At 40.3% G+C, this 15268-nt stretch overlaps 1 protein-coding gene across 7 annotated transcripts in view; it reads left to right on the top strand.

Annotated features, from left to right (window-relative positions):
- SLC20A2 (solute carrier family 20 member 2) overlaps nucleotides 1-15268 on the top strand; it is a 116506-nt gene that overhangs the window by 3806 nt on the left and 97432 nt on the right. For 3 of the 7 annotated variants that reach the window (XM_064370026.1, XM_064370022.1, XM_064370024.1), the window contains exon 2: nucleotides 2483-3017. The exons of 3 other annotated variants lie outside the window; for them this stretch is intronic. The gene's annotated coding sequence lies outside the window, so the exon portion shown is untranslated. Of the gene's footprint in view, nucleotides 1-1015; nucleotides 1437-2482; nucleotides 3018-15268 lie in introns of those variants that run through there. One more of the 7 variants, XM_064370025.1, reaches the window with a different exon arrangement.

Below are 15268 nucleotides of genomic sequence, written 5' to 3'. Positions count from 1 at the left end.
ATTTCAAAGTAGCCTAAGAGACTGCAGTGTCTCTAAACTGCAGAAGCAATGCTGCATTTTCTATATAGAGGACATGGGTAATGGAGTGGTTAAGGGGACACTATCTGTATATGGAAATGACTAAAGATGGGGCAGAGAAACTGAATTTTGAATCTCAAAGCTGAGGATTATAATCCTGTATAGATGTTGAATTCTAGGACAGTGATTCACCAGGACATAGGACAATGACTGCTTCTTACTAATTTAGTATCAAAAAACTATGCCAAATAAAATAATACTGAATGACACTGGATATCTTACTGCGTTTCTTTTTTTAAACACATACTAGGTTTGAAGACCTAGTGGTAGTAATTTACCTTAATGTGGGTATTACTAAAGGTTTCCTGTACACTTCTGTCCATTTGCTTTGTCTTTTTGTAGAATCTTTCTTTTTTTTTTTTGAAACAGGATCTCACTCTGTTGCCCAGGCTAGAGTGCAGTAATGTGATCTCACTGCAGCCTCTGCCTCAAGCAATCCTCCCACCTCAGCCTCTAGAGTAGCTGGGATTACAGGCATGCACCACTGCGCTCAGCTAATTTTTAAATTTTGTGTAGAGATAAGGTCATACTATACTTCCCAGGCAAGTCTTGAACTCCTGGGGTCAAGCAACCCTCTTCCTGCCTTAGCCTCCCAAAGTTCTGGGTATGTCAGTGAGCCACTGTGCCTGGCCTTTTTGTAGAATCTTTTTTTTTTAGATGGAGTCTGGCTCTCTTGCCCAGGCTGGAGTGCCGTGGCGCAATCTTGGTTCACTGCAGCCTCTGTCTCCCGGTTCAAGCGATTCTCCTGCCTCAGCCTCCTGAGTAGTTGTGATTACAGGCACCTACCACCACACCCAGTTAATTTTTGTATTTTCAGTAGAGACCATGTTGGCCAGGCTGGTCTTGAACTCCTGACCCAGGTGATCTGCCCATCTTGGCCTCCTAAAGTGCTGGGATTACAGGTGTGAGCCACTGTGCCCGGCCTTTATGTAGAATCTTGATCCACTTTTTCAGGTTGTATTGAGCGATAGAGAACACTGTTAGGGTCAGGAGGTCGCATCAAACCAAGTAATTTTTTTTTGTGGAAAAAAATGTAAAATTGTGTGGTTGATTTGGTGACACACCTGGAAAAAAGTCAATTTGAAGCTGTTTAGAGTTAGATGAGGGCCTACAAATTCCAGCAAGATGGAGAACAGTGGTATTCTCTGAAAGCCCCAGTATGTCTCCCTTTTGTTGGGAGCTGACAGTATGATTTTGGGGACATCAGGCATCAACAATCACTGAATCTAAATGGCTTCACAGATAGGGGAGTATATACATCACCGCACCAACCCAGGAATCAGGAGGAAGTGCCCTTGAATGAAGCATGGGCTGCAGGCCTGGTTAGCAGCCAGGGAGGACACACATACACACTGCAGGTACAGTATTCTGTATTGCACAGATTGTTTCCACTGGGAAGGATGTCATGGCATTTATCTTGGGGGTAGCTTCAGAATTTGAGTCAGTGATGAAACGACGTGCTGCTTTCATTATGCTCCCATAAGAAGAACGTCACATATTTGGAATGGCCTGCATAAAAGAAACTTGTCATAATGAATACGAACCTACACCTTGTGTTCTGTTTAAGTATCTGAGGAAGTAATTTGGAAAACTTGAGTTAAAATAATCTATTTTGAAGTTTTAATCCAATTGTCAGCCCTAATCTTCATTTCAGGCTCTTCCCTAAATGGGAGGCTTTTAGGGAAAGAGAAAGTGATGCATTGATTAATTTATTTTCAGCCTACGAAGCTAGGATAATTCAGTGAGATCTCTACTGGTCCCATATTGTGAACTTTAGGGTCAGAGAGCTTGATTCTGAACGTGATCTATTTTTTTTTTCTGTGACTGCCTTGGAAGTGATCTATTCTTTAACTAGGAATGTACAGCAGAATGACCCAGGGCTTATCCTGAAAGTAACAGATGTCTTCACTTAACCCCGGAGATGCATATTTGGTAGAGCTGCTGCCGCAGGCCCCAGACATTAGTATTAAACTATCCTGAAGTGATTCTGGTGCCTTTTCCAGTAAGAAGAAACAGCCCTGTATTTTATATTTTAGAAAACCTGGGCAAACAAATGACTTGCCTCGATTTGGTTCAGTGATAGGAGGATTTAATCACCAGATAATGCAGTTTCAGAATCCTATGGCTGGAAGAAGTTTACTAAGTAGTCATCAATTCAGTAGTTCATTTTACAGATGAATATAAACCATGCTTGTCAATTATTCGCAGTACTTTTATTGTATACACTGTGATGCCCTTTTTAATTTTTTTGAAAATACTGTATACTTAAACTCAAGTGAAACACTAAAATTCTTATTAGAATGATTTTTCAGTCTTAGCTGAAATATAATATTGTATGAAAATTTGCTCTGCATTGTTAGTTTTTTTTTTAATCTAGTTGATTTTCAACTTTTCTTTTTTTAAGGCATCTCCTTGGAAACAATGCCATCTCTGAATGTGAGAGATAATCCTAGTTTCAGCATGTCTGCAGCAGAGACCAGTGCATCAGGCTTATTCCCACAGGAGGTCTCCTAAAGCCTGTGGTGCAGCACCCATTTCCAGGACTATCTAATAATGTGTCAGATGCCTGTGAGTGGACTGCCTGGCCAAATGACTCATGAAGATATTCATGGAAGAATAGTCAAAAAGCAAAGAAAAGGCACATTCTAGAAGCACCTTCACTTCCATCGAGGATTTTTGAACAGCTGAAGAAGAAAGTTCTGAAATATGAGTGACAGGACTCCAGCGTGTTTCTTTAGTTGTTTCTTACGTTATCTTTGTTAACCCATCCGTTTTTGTGTATAATATTTGAGTTATTTTCCACTACTGCAATGGCTGGTAATTTACTTAGGCTCAGAGTTTTACTCTGTATGGACAGAGAAGCAGGACGTAATAGCAGTGGGAGACCAAATAGGAACAGTTCACTGGGATGTCGGCTTTCATTGACTGATTCCTACAGGGTATGGTGTGTTGAAGAATTGCTTTTTCACCGTGATGTGTGCTTCTTGTTCATTCTCCTATGACTTTAATTTCATCTTTCTTTATCTACTCCTAGCCTCCGTATATTCCTACTTTTTTTTGAATAATTTTTGGCACTGAAAATCTGATGACCGTATTTTTTCAGTTTAAAAATTAGATCTTCAGAAATAGACCTTTGGCATAGTTGTATTCTATCATAGGTTATTTTATAGGATCACAAATAGAACAGTTTCCATTCTCTCCAGCGTTAATCTTTACTATTCGTCTGTTATTTTTCAGCATTTTGTTGTTGTTCTTATGTTCCAGGTGGAAATGAAGGGTAATCTGTATGTTCTATTTTCAGTTTTCTGGGAGACCAGAAAAACTTGGGTAGTAGAAATGTGTAGAAAATTTACAGCGTCTCTTAACCATGTGTTAAACTTGCATTAAGCTGCTTTTTTAGCAATATCGATGTCTGTTACCTCTTCTTTCCCTTTTATTTTATTTGTTATTTTTGAGACAGAGTATTGTTCTGTCACCCAGACTGGAGTCCAGTGATGAGATCTTGGCTCACTGCAACCTCTGATTCCTGGGTACAAGTAATTCTTGTGCCTCAGCCTTCCGAGTAGCTGGGATAACAGGTGTGCACCACCACATCCCACTAATTTTTGTAGTTTTTAGTAGAGACCAGGTTTCACCATGTTGGCCAGGCTGGTCTTGAACGCCCAACCTTAGGTGATCTGCCCACTTCAGCCTCCCAAAGTGTTGGGATTACAGGTGTGAGCCACCATGCCCGGCCTCTTGTTTTTTTGAGGTGGAGGCACTAAAAAGCAGGGATTTCTTCAAATGCTAGTAAGCAGAAAGAGGTAGGGGGAATAAGTTTTTGTAATGAACAAATGAACAGTCCATCATTAAGGCCATTAATATGCATGGACCCTTTTTTTGAGACAGAGTCTCACTCTGTTGCACAGGCTGGAGTGTGATGACACGATCTTAGCTCACTGCAATTTCTACCTCCTGGGCTCAAGCAATTCCTGTGCTTCAGCCTCCTGAATAGCTGGGATCACAGGCATGGGCTACCAAGCCCAGCTAATTTTTGTATTTTTGGTAGAGATGGGGTTTGCCATGTTGTCCAGGGTGGTCTTGCACGCCTGGCCCTCCCAAAGTGCTGGTATTACAGATGTGAGCCTCTGCACCCAGCCTAATGGACACATTTTTAGTAAGTTTGTTGATTAGAATGAACAGCACTTGGTATAAGTACATGTTTTTGTTTTCAGCTGTTATGGCTAAGTCAGTTGACCTCGTCAACCATTTTCTCTTCTGTAAATTGTGGACAATTTTTGCTTTTATGAATGGAGTCTTACCCAACAGGGAGAAGTATAAACAAAGGAACATATTTTTAATTTAGTGAAGCAAAATCCCATACATCATGTTAAAAATACTGTTTCTTTCCCTCAGAGGCCTCTTCTGCGCCATTCTTCTAGCTTCCTTCTGCCCTGTTTGTCACTTGGTCCCACTTTTATATTTTTTCTCTTCGGTGCAGAATTTCTTGTTTAGTTTCTTGTATTTTGCCCCCCCCATGACTCAGCCTAGTCTCTCTGCCCTCTCTGGACTTGGGTGTGCCTCCTTCCTCGAGCGCCACCCCATCTTTGGCTGCTGTTAGCCCTCCCGCCTGCACACTTGCCACTTGACCCTTGCCTGCGGTGCACCCGCGCTCTGCCCAGCCCGGTCGGTGCCGCTCCGTTCCTCTCCACCGCCTCGGTGTCCTGTCTTTCATCTAGCTCTGGTTCCTTCATTCTCCACATTTGTGTTGTTTTCTTCCTGTGCTTGTTAATCCTCGTGTACTTGCTCCTTGAGCTCCTTTTTAATTTATAGCTATTACTAGACAGATTTGTCGTCTGCCTTTATATAGAACACACATCCTTACTGTGTATTTCCTGAGTAGCCAGGATGAATCAATTATTATTAACTTTCCTTGGAACATTGAGCTTCCTGTGTTTTCTGCTTCTAAGAATTAGATTAGTATTCTAGAAGACTAATACTACTTTTAAGACAGTCATACGCTGCCCTTTCAGCCCTTTGTTCAAGAGGTTGCAACATATATCACTGCCTTGAAAGAGTAAAGGACGCCCAAAGCAAGTTTGGGGTGGAGGTGGGGCAGGGCAGGAAGAGAAAGGTAAGTGCTAGACAAGGACTCATCAATAATTTCCAGGACTGGACTGAAATCTGAAAGCACAAACCTTAACATGTTTTAGGTAAAAGGTCCCTGGAAAGAATAAAATGCATCAGTACTTCTGTTAACTAGTTTTAGTATTGGGTCATTTGTAGTTTACATTCTCCTCTAAGTTTTAGGACCTTCAATGTTTAACAAAGCAGAGACTTAATCTTGTAAATATTCATTTTATTTTTGAGAGAGTTGATGTCTCCTTAAATGTTAACCTCTGTCATTTTGTAATTATACTGTAATAGTCTTAGAATGCCATTAACAACCAACCCTGTTTGTTTCTTGTGTGGGAAAGCTTATAAAATGTGTGCTTGCCCCTCTGGACCCTGTAGTTGTATCATAGTGAAAATGAAGCTTTTGGCAAAACTTTGTATTCGGCTGTTGACTCACACTGTCTCATATATTTTGTTTATTCTTCTATGAATATGGTGCTATCCTGTCATTTAATGTATGTGAACTGCTAAAGGTAGACTGATGTGAGCGCAGTTCTTAAAAATTCTTATATATTACATTCATGGTGTTTAAGATACAAGAACGGCCTTACGAAGAGGGGATGGTTGTTATTGAATGTTCTTTCTGCTGAGCCTGGCTTAATTGTGAGGGTGGTGGATTGGGTATCTTGGAGCTAAAAGCATAGCTAAGGGTCCACCGATGGTCCTGTGAGGTGCCCCGCAGGAGCAGTTAGTAAAGAACGCCCGCAAAGCCACATCAGGCTCCTGACGAGGAATTCACATGGTTGTGCCGGGTCTGGCCCGTGTTCTGGAACTGTAGAGATGAATAAGGTGTGGTCCTTTCTCTCTGGAGGCTCACAATTCAATAGGGAATATTAATAAGTGAATGATTGCAGTATAGCATGGCCAATGCGAAAATATATGTGTATAGCAGCTATTACAGGAACTGATTAATAGGGAGAGTCTGGCTGGGCATGGTGGCTCACGCCTGTAATCCCAGCACTTTGGGAGGCCGAGGTGGGCAGATCCCTTGAGGTCAGGAGTTCAAGACCAGCCTGGCCAAAATGGTGAAACCCTGTCTCTACTAAAAATACACAAATATCATTTATTACCATGGGCGTGCTAGCAGATGCCTCTAATCCTAGCTACTCCAGAGGCTGAGGCAGGAGAATCTCTTGAACCTGGGAGGTGGAGTTTGCAGTGAGCTGAGATCGTGCCACTGCACTCCAGCCTGAGTGACAGAGTAAGATTCTGTCTCAAAAACAAAACAAAACTAACCATATTACCTTCTAGTCAGTCCCTGCTACTCTCTTTAGTTAGAATAAGTTTTTAGCCTGATCGGTTTACCAGATGTCTTTTTCAGTCACTTTTGTCTCTTCCATAAATCCATTCTCAAAATTTGCAACAGTTGAGCATATTTGACCAAAATGTACCACAGGCTTCTGAAACCTGTTCAGAAAGAAGCCTGTCAAACATGATTGGAGTGGGCCTTTACAATGACTGCTTTCAGGAAGGCTGGAGTAAAATTCATGGATACAGAAGTTTTGGAGTATGTTAGAAAATTAGTCTTTGTATAGTTATAATCCCAACACTGGGATATATATATTTAATACCAACCTGAGTATAGTTCCTGAATAATATCTGTTTTGGAGAGTTGGACAAAGTTAACTTTTTTGCTCTTTTAAAAGGTGTTGTTTAAATTAACTTCCTTTAACAGAACCAAACTAAACAATCTGCATTTCTAATGTAGAAAAAAATGACACAGTGATTTGATATTTTGTTTATGGTTTATTATCTTCCTAAATTATCAGCTCTTCAAAATATGGGTCTCTGGCCTGTATACTATCGGATAAATTAGGTTGGGTAAATTTTTTGCCTGAAAAATTTCATTCTTCTGACCGAGGTTGTTTGGCTTGATTTAAAAAAAAAAAGGCCGGGCGCAGTGGCTCACGCCTAATCCCAGCACTTTGGGAGGCCAGTGCTGCTGGTGGATCATGAGGTCAAGACATTGAGACCATCCTGACCAACATGGTGAAACCCTGTCTCTACTAAAAAAAAAAAAATTAGCTGGACATGCTGGTGCGTGCCTGTAGTCCTAGCTATGTGGGGGGCTGAGGCAGGAGAATCACTTGAACCCAGGAAGCAGAGGTTGCAGTGAGCCGAGATTGCTCCACTGTGCTCCAGCCTGGGTAACAGAGCAAGACTCTATCTCAAAAAATAAAATTATGTATTCATCACATGATTAAATTTGTCCATTAGATTGTGATTTTGTGTGTTATAAGGATTGTAACTGGGGTAATTTTAAAATTTCAGTTATTTGCATAGAACTACCAGCCCAGGATTTTGATAAAGATCAAAATATATATTGTATCTAAAGTCTCTTTTTAAAAAGTTTTTATTTCGCTTATAATCAAAAGGTTTAAATAAGGTTAGCGTATATTTTATGATTAGTATTATTTTGTATTGATGTAATATTCAGAGGTAGGAAAACTGTATTCCCATAGAAAGGGAGACCTTGTATATTAATATTCCAAAGCTTAGTTTAAGCTGCTGATGATTAGAAAAGTGGCTTTTGTTTGTGTTCTCTGGAATATTCTCAGTAGGCCTGTGGGTATGTGAACAACAGTATGTCTAATCTCCGTAATGAATGTCTTGGTAGCAGAAATGTCTGGGGCGTTGCTGAGATGTTGAATGAGCTAAGGTCCTGGCTTTTTGTCTTTCACTGCTCTCTATTATGTTTTTTGAGAAACTGAGATTTTCCTGACAATGTTTTAGTTTTTCTTGGATGTTTATTAATGCTGTTAATAGTAATAGTTTCCATTAAGGACCCTCAGGAGGCTCTTGACAAACATTTAGCCCATTGCTATTACTTATGCAATTTTGTAATAAAATTTAATGTTATGAAATATTTTCTGGAATATACTAATATAACAGAATATATCATATATACTAATATAATAGAATCATATAAGCAATATTATTGTTATTTTTTGAGATGGAGTTTTGCTCTTGTTGCCCAGGCTGGAGTGCAATGGTGCGATCTCAACTTACCACAACCTCCACCTCCCAGGTTCAAGTTATTCTCTTGCCTCAGCCTCCTGAGTAGCTGGGATTACAGGCATGCACCACCATGCCTGGCTACTTTTGTATTTTTAGTAGAGATGGGGTTTCTCCATGTTAGTCAGGCTGGTCTCAAACTCTCGACCTCAAGTGATCCACCCTCCTCAGCCTCCCAAAGTGCTGGGATTATAGGCATGAGCCACTGTGCCTGGTCAGTAATGTATTACTATATTATAAGTAATATAGTAATATATATATAATAGAATATGTAATATATTATAAGTCATATATAATAGAGTAACAATAATTATATTAATATAATAAATTAATATATTAATATAAGTGAATTAATATAATATATTCCTATTATTAATATAATGTTATTATATTATAAGTAAATAAATAGATGTTAGAGGAGCCCTTCAGATCAATAGATTGGTTGTATTACATTTTAATTTTTTAATTAAAATTTAAAAATTAAAAAATTTAATTGAAATTTTTTTTCATTTTAAAGTTTCTTATTTATTACATTTAAAAAATGAGGAAATGGGCCAGGTGTGGTGGCTCACACATGTAATTAGAGTGCTTTGAGAGGCCAAGGCAGGAGGATCACTTGAGCCCAGGAGTTCAAGACCAGCCTAGTTAACATAGCAAGACTCCATCTCTTCAAAAAAAAAAAAATGAACTGGGTATGGTTGCATGTGCCTGTAGTCCCATCTACTTGGGAAGGTGAAGTGGAAGGATTGCTTGAGCCGAGGAGTTTGAGGTTACAGTGGGCTATGATCATGCCACTGCCCTCCAGCCTGGTTGACAGGGTAAGACTCAGTCTCAAAAAAATAAAGAGGAAATTGAGAGAAGATATGATGGAATTGCCCAAGATCATGCAGAAAGTAAATGATGAAGCCAGAATTTTAATCTAAGTCTGGTTAAATCTTGTGCTTTCAACTACGTTTCTGTACTACCTTTTAAAATATTTCCCCTTGAAAAAGTAAAATTTGGCTGTTTTATAAATGAGTATTCTTTTGAGCTAAGGAGTACTCTGTCAACTCTGTGCTATACACCTATTTTTTTTTCAAAATAACTTATATTTGTTCCTGGTTATAGAAGTAATGGAGATTCAGTGCTTAGTGGTAATAGAAAGTCAGATCACTCCGAAAGGCATAAAGAAGGTAGTAGTGAAGATGACTGGTGATCCGACCACCCGGAGGTTAACACTGTGACGCGTAGTCTTCCTTTTTGGTGTATAAATGCGTACACATAATGTTTTTAAAATATAAATAGACTTATAACAGGCATGTTGTTTATAATTCTAATTTCACTTATATCTTGGCCGTTATTCTGTCATTATACATGTATATTTTCATTTAAAATTTTTTCTCCACTTTTATTTTTTTATTTTACTTTTTTCTCCATTTTTAAAATAAACTTTTTTAAAGAAAAGTTTTAGATTTACAGGAAAGTTGCAGAGATTAATAGAGTTCCCATATACTCTACATCCAGTTTCTTTTTTTTTTTTTTGAGACAGTGTCTTGCTCTGTTGCCCAGGCTGGAGTGCAGTGGTGCGATCTTGGCTCACTGCACCCTCCGCCTCCTGGGTTCAAGTGATTCTCCTGCCTCACCCTCCTGAGTAGCAGGGACTACAGGCACACAGCACCACACCTGGATAATTTTTGTATTTTTAGTAGAGACGGGGTTTCACCATGTTGGTCAGGCTGGTCTCAAACTCCTGACCTCATGATTCGCCTGCCTCAGCCTCCCAAAGTGCTGGGATTACAGGCATGAGCCATGGTTCCTGGCCCACTTTTTTTTTTTGCTTTTTTTTGAGACAGAATCTTGCTCTGTCACTCAGGCTGGAGTGCAGTGGTGCAATCTCAGCTCACTGCAGCCTCCACTCTCAGGCTCAAGCAGTCCTTCCACCTCAGCCTCCCAAGTAGCTGATAATACAGGGGCACGCTGGGCAAATTTTTCCATTTTTTTGTTGTAGAGGCAGGGTCTTGTTATGTTGCTCAGGCAGGTCTCGAACTCCTGGACTCAAGTGATCCACCCGCGTTGACCCCCCGCAAAGTGCTGAGACCACAGGCAGAAGCCACGCTGCACGCAGCACCAGTCTCTCCTGTTGTTAACATTTTACATTCATGTCATACATTTGCTAAAATTAATGAGCCAATATCAATACATTGTTATTAACAAAACTTCATACTTTATTCAGATTTCAGTCCTCGGCTGTGACAGTTTCTGAGACTTCTTTTTGTTTTTTAATGACCTTGACAGTTTTCAGGTTCACCAGTCAGATATTTTGTAGAATGTTGCTCAATTGAGATTCGCCTGATGTTTTTCTCGTGGATAGACTGGGGTTAGGAGTTTCAGGGAGGGAGATCACAGAGGCAGCAGGCCATTTTCATCACATCATTTCAGAGGTGTATACAGTCAACATGACTCACCAGTGTTGATGCTGACCTTAGTCACCCTGCTAGGCCTGTCTGGTTTCTCCACTGCAGAGTTCCTCCTCCTTAACCTGTTTCTGTGCTTCCGCCTTGGAAGGCAGCCCACACTTGGGGAGTGGGAAGTTTTGCCTACCTCCTTGAGGGCAGGAGATCTATGTAGATGATTTGGAGTTCTGTACAGGAGCTGCATCTGTCTCTTCCATGTCTTTATTCAACATTTGTATCCATATGCGCTCATGGATATTTATGCCCTGGGTTATAATCCAGTGCTACTGTATTTATTGCTCAGATTGTTCTAGCTTTTGTCATTGGGAGCTGTTTCAGTTGGTTCCTGTGCCCCCTTGCCATAGCCCTGTCATCGTGGGTTTATATTTAATTTTTTAAATAGCTGCATGGTGTTCCGTTGTAAGAATGTACTCTAACTGATGGTAATTTAGGTATCAGATCAGTTGTAAACAATACTGTGATAAGCAGTATTCAGAAGACACTTATGAAAATTGTTGATCATGTACTCAGAGAGGTCTGCCCATTTTACTTTTTTTTTTTTTTTTTTGAGACAGAGGCTTGCTCTGTTGCCCAGGTTGGCGGGCAGTGGCCTGATCTCAGCTCACTGCACTCTCCACCTCCCAGACGTAAGCAATTCTCCTGCCTCAGCCTCTCGAGTAGCTGGGACTGTAGGCACCCTCCACCATGTCCAGCTAATGTTTGTGTTTGTGGTGGAGACAGAGTTTCACCATGTTGGTCGCTGGTCTGGAATTTCTGACCTCAAGTAATCCACTCGCTTCCATCGTGAGCCACGTGCCCAGCCATTTTACATTTTATGTGATATGTGACTCTTAACAATACCTAAGCAGATTTCGGAGGCTTGAGCATTCTCACTTATGAAAAATAGAGGTGGATCCATCACCAGAGTTGCCTCCCTTCCTTTTTCTGTATTTCCTGAAGAGCTGCCGTGAGACACCTGTGCCTTCTCATTATACAGCCGGCTACTATAGACAGCTACCAGATGACTTAAAACTCGGTTCAGAAAAAACCAGCATTCTCAGAGTAAAAATATTAGACCTTGAAGCGACCTTAGAAGTCATCATGCTTTAGCCATGGATTTTAGAAACAGGAAACTTTTTATTAGGTGAGATGGTTTGCCTGGAATTATGCAGTAGCAAAAGCATTTAAGAATCTGGATTTCTGCCTAACTCAGAATTTCTTGTTACATAGGTATATTTTATATCTCATGCAAGGATATGCACAATTTTTTATGTTGGAAAATTTCAAGCATAAAGAAGACAAAATAGTGTAATCATTCATGTCCCCATCACCCAGCTTTATCTATCAATTTGCGGCCAGTCACGTTAAAACTTCTACCCACTCCCCCCATGACCATGTTATTTTGAAGTAAATCCCAGATATTAAATCACCACAAATATTTCAGTATATTCAAAAGGAAAAAACTTTTCAAAGTATAACCATTTTCATACCTTACAAGCATTTCTACTTAAGAATAGTCGTAAAGACTTCCAGAAGTTGTATTTACCATGAATTAAAATGTGGCTTTAGTGAAAATGCAGTTCCCTGGTATATACTCTCCCAGCAATTAGGGAGAGATTCTGTCCACCAGCAGAATGGCCTAGGTTGCAGCTTATATCAGAATCTGCTGTCTGGGGGTCCTAGTTGGAAGAAATAAACTAATCTCCTAATTGAGTTCTGAGGCCGAAAGATTGATAAAGACTGTATGACAGATCTCTCCTATTGTGGCTTTTTTACCTTAATTAACTCTTAAGCTTTGTGCGTGAGGAAGAAATTCCAAGGACATATCACAAGAAGAATTGTTTTTCAGATTTCGTCATTTTAGCCGAAGCCACAGATGGGGATGCGGTGGTGGAGCTGTTCCACTCAGATCTTCTGTGAGGGATTTCTGAAGATCAAGTAAGGTTCTTACGTGTGATTTCCTGCACTGGGACTTTACAAAGCTTCTAAGAAAACCAACATGTTGATGTTGCATTTGTTTTAAGAAGATGACTCAGAGGAATTAGCCTTGATATCAGAGGTGAACCTAAAGGCAGAGTGGACAGTGATGATTCTGTTTTCTTCAAGCAGCACGTTAAGTGGATACTTGACTGTCTATGACCTAAAAGGATGATTAATACTCTCAATGTTTTAGATATTGTCTTTTCCTGGAGTTTTACTTGATCTTTAAAATTAAGTGAGATACTAGACCTGTCTCAAAAGCTTTACAACCAGAACAGCAAATTTCCTTTTAAATACCCATTTACTCACATGGAATTTATCCTATAATTGCCTCTGTTTGTTCACATACTGTTAAAATACGCAAATTAAATGTCTAAATTGGAGATGAGGTGAAAAAGGCAGAAATTTTCTTCTTGCTTTTTCTAAGCACGATGAAACCAATCTTAACTCCATGATTTTATTTAAAACTTTTATTGCAAATACAAGCATTGTTCGTTACACACAGATTCATGTTTGACTCTGACCTGAGGTTGGACTTTTCTGCCTTTTGCTTTTGACAGCATTGTTGACTTTCCTTTTCTCTTTTCTTTCGTGAACAGGCTTTGTTGTTACACTCGGTTAGCTTTTTCCCTCCCATTTTGAGCACCCTCTTTGTGTTATCTCTGAATTTTAGCTTTTATCTACTTATTTCCATCCAGTCACTGTCTTTTGAAAAGGAGAAATAAATGTTAGTTTTCTTTTTGTTTCTGAGTAAAATTTGAAAGATTAATAAAAATAACCACAGTTTCAAATACATCCCTGGTCAAGTGTATTCAGTTATGGTAGGCTGAAGTATATTATGGATTTGAGGTTCTTGGGAGCCAGTGTTCAGCCTGTATGCTATATATGAATGAGTGGGCATATTTAAGATCCAGCTGTATAGCATTTTTACCTACTCTGTCTGTTCTAAGCTACTTTTAAAACTCCTTTTTGCTGGGTGCAGTGGCGCATGCCCCAAATCTGAGCACTTTGGGAGAGGCCAAGCTGGAATAACTGCTTGAGGCCAGGAGTTCAAGACTAACCTGGGCAACATAGTGAGACCTCCATCTCCACAAAAAAAAAAAAAATTGTATTAGCTAGGTGTGGTGGTGTGCACCTATAGTCTCAGCTACTCAGGAGGCAGGAGGCTCGCCTGGCCCTAGGAATTCAAGGCTGCAGTAAGCTATGTTCACACCACCACACTCCAGCCTGGGTGACAGAGCAAGTCTCTTTGAAAAGAAAAAAGGAAAGAAAACCCTTTTTGCTACAGTATTTTTTCTTTTTTGAGATAGAGTCATGCTCTGTTGCCCAGGCTGGAGTGCAGTGGTGCAATCTCTGCTCACTGCAACCTCTGCCTCCTGAGTTCAAGTGATTCTCCTGCCTCAGCCTCCCACGTAGCTGGGATTACAGACACCTGCCATCACTCCTGGCCGATTTTTGTATTTTTAGTGGAGACAAGATTTCACCATGTTGGCCAGGCTGGTCTTGAACTCCTGACCTCAGGTGATCCACCTGCCTTGGCCTCCCAAAGTGCTAGGATTATAGACATGAGCCACCATGGCTGGCCAATAATGCTTTTTCTTAATCCCTTTTGCTTTGAAATTGTCTTGCTTTTCTTAACTTTGATACCTTGGCTACTTACCAGCTGAAGTTAAATGAATTTCTTGTCTTTTCCATCCTTTGGTGTCGTCCTCTGAAAAGTAAGGATATTAATCAACAACCACCTCACTGTATCGCCTACTGAGTTAAATGAGATAGACTCTAGTACCCGGCACATGACAACTGCTCGCTCACTATAATTCGGCCGTCTTTCCCTCTATCCATCATTTGCGTCTTTCCCCTTTAAATGTTTGTACCTTCACTTAGGTTAGGAGAAGTGGTTTATGTCTCCTAAATAGGTGACCGTCTTCACAAACTTAAAAAACGTTTTTTTTTTTTTTTTTTGATGATTACAGATTCACAGAAAGTTACAAAAGTAGTACAGAGAGGTTCTGTTTTCCTTCTACTCAGTTTCCCTCCAAAACCCAGAAAATTGCCATAAATTTGAATAACCCACAGAGCTTATTCTGATTTCCCTGTTTTACATGCACCCATTGGTGAAGCGTATGCCTAGTTTGGTGCAGTTTAATCATGAGTAGATTTTTGTCACCACCACCATGATCAAGATACAGAATTGGCTGAGTGTGGTGGCTCACACCTATAATCCCGACACTTTGGGAGGCCGAGGCAGGAGGATCGCTTGAGACTAGGAGTTCGAGACCAGCCTGGGCAACATGGCAAAACACCATCTCTACAAAAAGTACAAAAATTACCCAGGTGTGGTGGCATGCACCTGTCGTCCCAGCTACTCAGGAGGCTGAGGTGGGAGCATCACTTGAGCTCAGGAGGCTGAAGCTGCAGTGAATGATGATGGTCTCACTGCACTCTAGCCTGGACAACAGAGGGAGACCCTGTCTCAAGAAGAGCAAAAATACATAATCTGTCACCCCAAGGCTTTCCCTTTGCTACAGCTCCTAACCTCTGTAACCACCAGTCTGTTCTCATCTCCGTAATTTTATCATTTTGAGAATATTATATAAACGGAATCATGT

Source organism: Aotus nancymaae, unplaced genomic scaffold (assembly GCF_030222135.1).
Source record: "Aotus nancymaae isolate 86718 unplaced genomic scaffold, 86718_ANA_hifiasm-v0.15.2.pri h1tg000097l, whole genome shotgun sequence".
Classification (NCBI taxonomy): Eukaryota; Metazoa; Chordata; class Mammalia; order Primates; family Aotidae; genus Aotus; species Aotus nancymaae.
The sequence above is the reverse complement of the archived record's forward strand: the minus strand, read 5'-3'. Positions and strand labels throughout refer to the sequence as shown.